Here is a 6,472-nt window from a genome sequence, read left to right as displayed (position 1 = left end):
ACAAACAACATATTAACTATTCACAAAATACAGCACGTACTCGTACAATTTAATAATATTCAGCGCATTGTTCCAGAATGTTGTGGTGATCTTTTGTACAGTCGTGCACGACGCACGTATCCTTCACAATACATTACGGTGGTCTGGTTGTCATCGCTCTGCGATACACTCGAACACAAAAGTATCATTGAATTATGCATGAGTGATTGATTTTATTGTATTACAGAGCTTGTTCCTCGTCGAGTGTCTCAATAATAGAGTAATATTATGTTATTGAGTCCCCGCACGCTGTGCTCGGCTCTAGTGGTTTCATATTTATTGACTGCCGATGAGCGCAGCGATTGAGTAATTGATTTTCTGTGCCGAGTCTGGCTGTGTATGTATTTTGAGTAAAATTTCCATAGTACCTAACATCTTACTTGTAGTTAAGTAGTTAGTTGTTAGGACTTCTTACATAAAACCTATGAGCTATGATCAATAAAAAAAATATAAAACCAGTCAAGAGCGATCCAAAGTAGCGACACCTAGGGTTATAAAGAAAACGAAGCAACAAAATTGGTGGCCATTCAAATTCATGACCGTCGGTCCGTGGATCGAGATTATTTTACACTAGCTGTTGCCCGCGACTTCGTCCCCGTGGGTAGAAGATATAAGTTATGATTAATGCCTGCCCTGCTTTTTTCACATTTTCCATTGTATCTTCGCTCTTATTAGTCGCAGCGTGGTTTATAGCCTTCCTCGATGAATGGTCTATTCAACACAAAAATATTTTTTCAATTTGGACCAGTAGTTCCTGAGATTAGTGCGTTCAAACAAACAAACTCTTCAGCTTTATATATTAGTATAGATTATTTGTTGTCATCATCTGTGACTGGTAAGCAGACTAGCTATTACTGTTCTTAAGATACAGCTTAGTGACAGACAAATAAGCAGACAAGCTTTCGTTAATAAGGTTCAATTAATTGCCCGAAGGATCAGCCTTTAATTTACATTACAAGTTGACCTTCTGTCTATGTATTTCCAGTAACGTTGCGTAGATTTTAAACCCTTTGAATGTAATCTAGGCAGGGCGCGCGTCCCCGGCGCGGCGCCGGCGTGTGGATTATGTACATGTTTATTGTTTACTATGTTTTGTTCAGTGACACGTACGTCGCACAAAATATTTACAAACAAATTCATATCCACTTTTTAAGGCTCAAAACAAATAAAAATTAAATTACTTTAGTACCAAAATACAGAATATTTAACAAAGAATTTGTAAACAAAAACATGCATTTTCAGCATATTTCAACGGGTTTCGATGAAGCTTTGATCCTTAACCTAAAACATGTCCTTATATGATTCAATGTTACCCAAACACATTGATTATACATTATTTATGATAAATGCGTAACTATGGAGATCTAAATGATTATGGATATGCTGTAACATATTAGACAGATTGATCTAATATGCTGGCGTGAAACAATTGAACGCTAAATTGTACCGTGACGCGGCGCTGGCCATCGCGAATCGCGAGCTAGCCTCGACATAGAGATGTGACAATACAGTTATACGTTATTGATGTCGATAAGTTTGAATTAAAACTTTACGAGGAAAATTCATTGTCATTTAATTATTTGTACAATATAATAATTCAGCAATATTGCAACGACAATGCATGAAACAATAATGAGCACTTATTGTACCAAACTTTTCAAGGTTCCAATAACCGACTACTACAAAGCAAGAAAAATACCATTTCAAAATAAAACAAACAGGAAAAGAATCCTAGCACAACACAAAGTGAGTTAGCTTCAGAAAGTTAGTTTCAAAACAACCGACACACAGGTGTGTATGATAAATCTGTTCCAATTCATTATTAATCTCCGTTTCACTGTCGAAACAAAGAAATCTTTCAGTGTATAGTTTCTTTCGTCAGTTTAGTACTTCATAAGTGTAAAAAACGAACGTAAAAAACTCGTCGAAACGAATAGGCGTTCGTACGTGTCACAACACTTATCCAAAACAAATGAATTGTATGCAAATGAAGGGGTGATTAGTGAGCAGCGGCGGTGAGCGATCGAATTATACTTAACGAGGCCCGCTGATTGTGGCGATGCGTTTAATGCCCACCAGTGGCCCCGTGCGAGCCGCCACAACACACCCCACACTACAACATTGTTAAAAAGCCTCTAAGCTCAGGCATTGTTTTAATTGTACTCTATTTATTCCTACCGTCCCCATTTTGAAGTTAATGAGAATAGACTCCCCCTTAACATGGAACTTAATATCATTATCTGCAAACTGGGGTGTATAACAATACACCTCAATCTACCCCTTAAGGCGGTACAAGATTTCACAACCTCAGGTTTAATTGGATAAAACCACAGCCTAAAACTATAGCTACGTGAGAATGACATAAATCAATTTTAATTCTCCATCACATAATTTGAAATTCGATATTATGACATAAGTAATAATTTGTACGTCACCGCAGGCGATAATGGCGAGATTACAGATAATATTATAATAACTACTGATAATCAAGTGACGCCGAGCTAATAATCAAACAACGCGTTGATTACACGGCCGCGTCGTTATGTATTTAATTAACTGGTTATTGCTGCTCTGTGGCTACTGCATTGTATGCGCTTTATTTTGATTCGATACTAATAAATGCAGGCATATAGGTATCCGCTGAGCACATACCTTTGGCATGATCCGGGATTTCGCGCGCAATTACATACGCTTGCAAAAAAATATCAAGCGGAACGGTTACCACAAATATTAGCCAGCGATAAAAAATGAAAAAGAATTAAAAAGATATCCGCAGTCGGTAGGATTCGAACCTACGCTCCCAGAGGGAATCTGATTTCTAGTCAGACGCCTTAACCGCTCGGCCACGACTGCCACATGCAGATTGTAGTTAATAAGCAAGATATTTATAATTCGTAAATAGAAAGTATTAACTTCATCTCATATAGTTGCCTTGAGAAGCGAATTCTTACAGAACAAATACTTTATCTGAGTATCACAAACCTTCGTTACACTGAAAAATCGTTCTACAGCCAATAATAGCCAAGCTTCCTTATATATTATAATGTTCATAATATAAGTTAAAAATGTAATAATTAATCTTTAGGTGACCTGATGGTTTTTATAAATCGACGTCCCCGGGGAATAAACCGGTAATCGCAAAAATCAATTTTTACAGGAAAAATGTTTTAGTGTTTTCGGGGTATATCTCTTCAATAAAAGGTAATCCTGGCAACATTGTTTTATGACGGAAAAGCTAATTTTTACTCGAATAGTTTATAGTATTAAGTGTAACTATGAAACATACACAGTATTAGTTATGTACCAAAATACATATTGCCGAAAATGGTTTCATATAACTTTTAGGGTTTTGATATCCTACGATCCTGACTTATCAATATTATTCCAGTAATGTTTACTTACCGAATTATTCTTGTAATTTTCTTAAAAATCATAGGCATAATATTGCTTTACTGGATTATTAAACGTGTTTTTTCATTACAGAGTAAAATTGTAATGTTCAGTTACCGACTTATTGTGGTAAAATTTTCAATAACCATAAAAGAGTAAAGTAGTGTAACCCGTATTTTGTAGAAAATTTTTGGTATTCATATTATCGTAATCATTGAAAACGATTATGTAAAATAAATTCTATGTATTCTATGTAAAATAAATCTTTGAGGGAATAATTAAAGAAAACTCACAAAACTTATTAAAATTATGGCGTTTATTGGGAACAGAGTTCTCATAGAGATCACAAATTACAATCAGTAAAAGTATAAAAAAAGTAGCCAAGTAAAAACACTAATAATTAATCTTAACAACTAATCGGTATTATCAGTGGCATCGTCAATATCATCGCGATCATCACTATTTTCTACTGAAACTAAGGATTCATAAAATGCGTGGTAATATCGTGGAATCGCTCCACTATTGCACAAAGACAATAAATCTGTATGCAACGCCTTGCTTATAGGAAGATGTTGATGATAAGCACGTGCCAATACAGTATCTTCTATCAGAGCGTCTGTCTTAGGTTTTCGCCCACGTCGTTTGGTTTGAAATGAATTTGAAATATTTAATTCAGAATATGCCTCATCAAAATCATATTTAAAGAAAACCTTGTCCTGTTGGGATGATGATACATGAATTTCCATTACATCAGACCAGCGTATCGTATTCCCATCTATATCACAACGCCAATTCAAAGGGTTTACTAATTTTTTTATGTCTAATATATCTGTTTGCTCCAATTCTTTCATAGTATATTTTTCTCCCGAGACTTTGGAGTTTAGAATTATATTATATATTTGGTCAGGTGTGTAAATAGACTTATTTCTCATGTTCCTCTCAATACAGGCATGCATCGAGTCTCCCTCGTTCTGGCTATGTCCAGTCTCGAAAAATCTGTGCGTTATAGACAAATTTAAAGATTTTACTGCATACGCATATAAAGCAAAAATGTACCTGTTCTTATTTTGGCCATAGCAACCATCCGAATAAAAATAGATCTTGTTAACACCTCGCTCCTGTTCACTCTTCAAGAATTGCAACAAACAACTCCCAATTTCTATGCAGCCTCGTTTTGCGATTTGGTAATGCCACACGTAGCAATATCCTTTTTTACGTAGAGCATCAAAAATAGTAAAATTGTACACAGGGTACTTGCGTTTGTAATGAAAAATGCCTACTGTGGATTGTGGAATACTTAACACTTTTTGCAGGTCGAAGATAGCAATTGTGCTATCGTTTTTGTCAATTGTCATCTTTTCTTCATGTTTAATTTGCCGAATTCTCTCTTTCCTACTTAAATGACGTCTATAGCTTTCTTCTAAAGACTCTTTCTCTGATGGACTGGCTTGTTCATATACAAAACATGTAGAGCATTGATCTTTTTTAGGCTTAAAAAATTAGTAGTTAAATTTTGTGTTAAAAATGGTTTCATATTGACGTTTTGTCGCCATCGTAACTTCAACATAATTTTGCTGTGGAAACCACTCAGTGTACAAACGATACATTTTTGATATGTTGAGGTCTTGTGACAAATATTGTCGAGTTGAGCTTTTTCTTGTATAATGAGACTCTACTTTAGGAAATAATGAAATATGCTTCTCAATACTCGATTCCGTGCTGGAGCTCATTTTTCGAGGTCTATTGGTGTGCTTGCCTCTTAAGTCTGTAATCCCTTCGTCTAATTTAAATTTTTCATTGCTGTATATACCATTTGTTCATTAACTTTTAAAGTGTTTAGGAAAAATCTCTTACAAACAAGAAATTCTACATTATTTAAAGAAAAAAAAATATTTTATAGTCTGTGTGCGATTATTTTTCCGTTCTAGAGTCATTCGTTTGATATTTTCGGTTTTAATATGTCTAATAATATACATCCATTGGCGTTCTCGACCAGAAAGCTTATAAAATTTATCAAATAAGTCTTGCCTCTCTGAAGAAGTAAATTTGCTACCACAGTTCATTTTACATGAACACACAGGACCCATTACTTTTTGTGGATACTTATTCTTATTATGACAACCTTCGTAAGCCTGGCCAGCATTTTTAAGTAATTTGTTTTTTTTGCTAGACCACTGGTCTTCATTGCACGTTTTCTCGTTCTTTTTTTTTCATTGTGTGATGTGGAAGGTTCGTCTGAATTACTTGGCTCAAATTCTAATGAATTTTCCGTTAATTCAGTTCTAAAATTGGGATGTTCATTTTGGGAACTATCAGTTAGTGTGATATCAACAGACATGTTGACAGTTCTATTAACTTCGGGGGAGCTTTTAGGTTGCAATGTTTCTTATATAAAATTATGTCCCGGATGATAACTGTAACAGTGCATTACCGAAAATGTCTACCACAGAATTCACGAGAATAAACCTGTAATCGCGTTAACCGGCTTTTTTTTTGAAATATTTTACAGTAATATTACTTTACCGAAATGTAGCCACGGAATTTAATTAGTAATAATGTATTTCAAGATTGTTCTAGTAAATAAGAAATAGAAAATTTCCAAAGAACAAAAGTGTTATAAGGAAAACCGTTGGAAATTACCGCAGAATAAAATTGAAAAAAATTGCATAAGTGTATCCCGACCCATAGATACCGAAAATGGTATAACAGTAAAAAGTCCGTAATAGAATAATACAGGTTTATTCCTTGGGGGCGTCGAAATTCAGTTATGAAATCCACTCGATTTTTTTTACAAATTCTTATGTTTTAATTTTTGCGTTGTAGCATTATGTAAAGCATGTCATAGCATTAATCTACTAAGCACGTTAAAAAACACAAGACCTTAAAATTCAAAAAACTATCAATTAAAACTTATCGCAATAATAGAGTACGAGTAGGTATAACCACAGGAGTTCTGTGCCATTACCGCGGACCGAGCGATCGCTTCCTCCGGCGAAATAATTGAGACGTCCGCGTCCTGCCGACTCAGCGCCCGGCTGGACGT

At 35.0% G+C, this 6,472-nt stretch overlaps 1 non-coding gene across 1 annotated transcript; it reads right to left on the bottom strand.

Moving 5' to 3' along the window:
- Positions 1-2,810: 2,810 nt before the first annotated feature.
- Trnas-aga lies at positions 2,811-2,892 on the bottom strand. The gene has a single exon. It is a non-coding gene; the product is annotated as a tRNA-Ser (tRNA).
- Between the last annotated feature and the right edge of the window lie 3,580 nt (positions 2,893-6,472).

This window comes from Trichoplusia ni, chromosome 4, assembly GCF_003590095.1.
Source record: "Trichoplusia ni isolate ovarian cell line Hi5 chromosome 4, tn1, whole genome shotgun sequence".
Taxonomy (NCBI): domain Eukaryota; kingdom Metazoa; phylum Arthropoda; class Insecta; order Lepidoptera; family Noctuidae; genus Trichoplusia; species Trichoplusia ni.
Note: the sequence above shows the minus strand (reverse complement) of the source record. Positions and strands in the feature narration are given on the sequence as shown.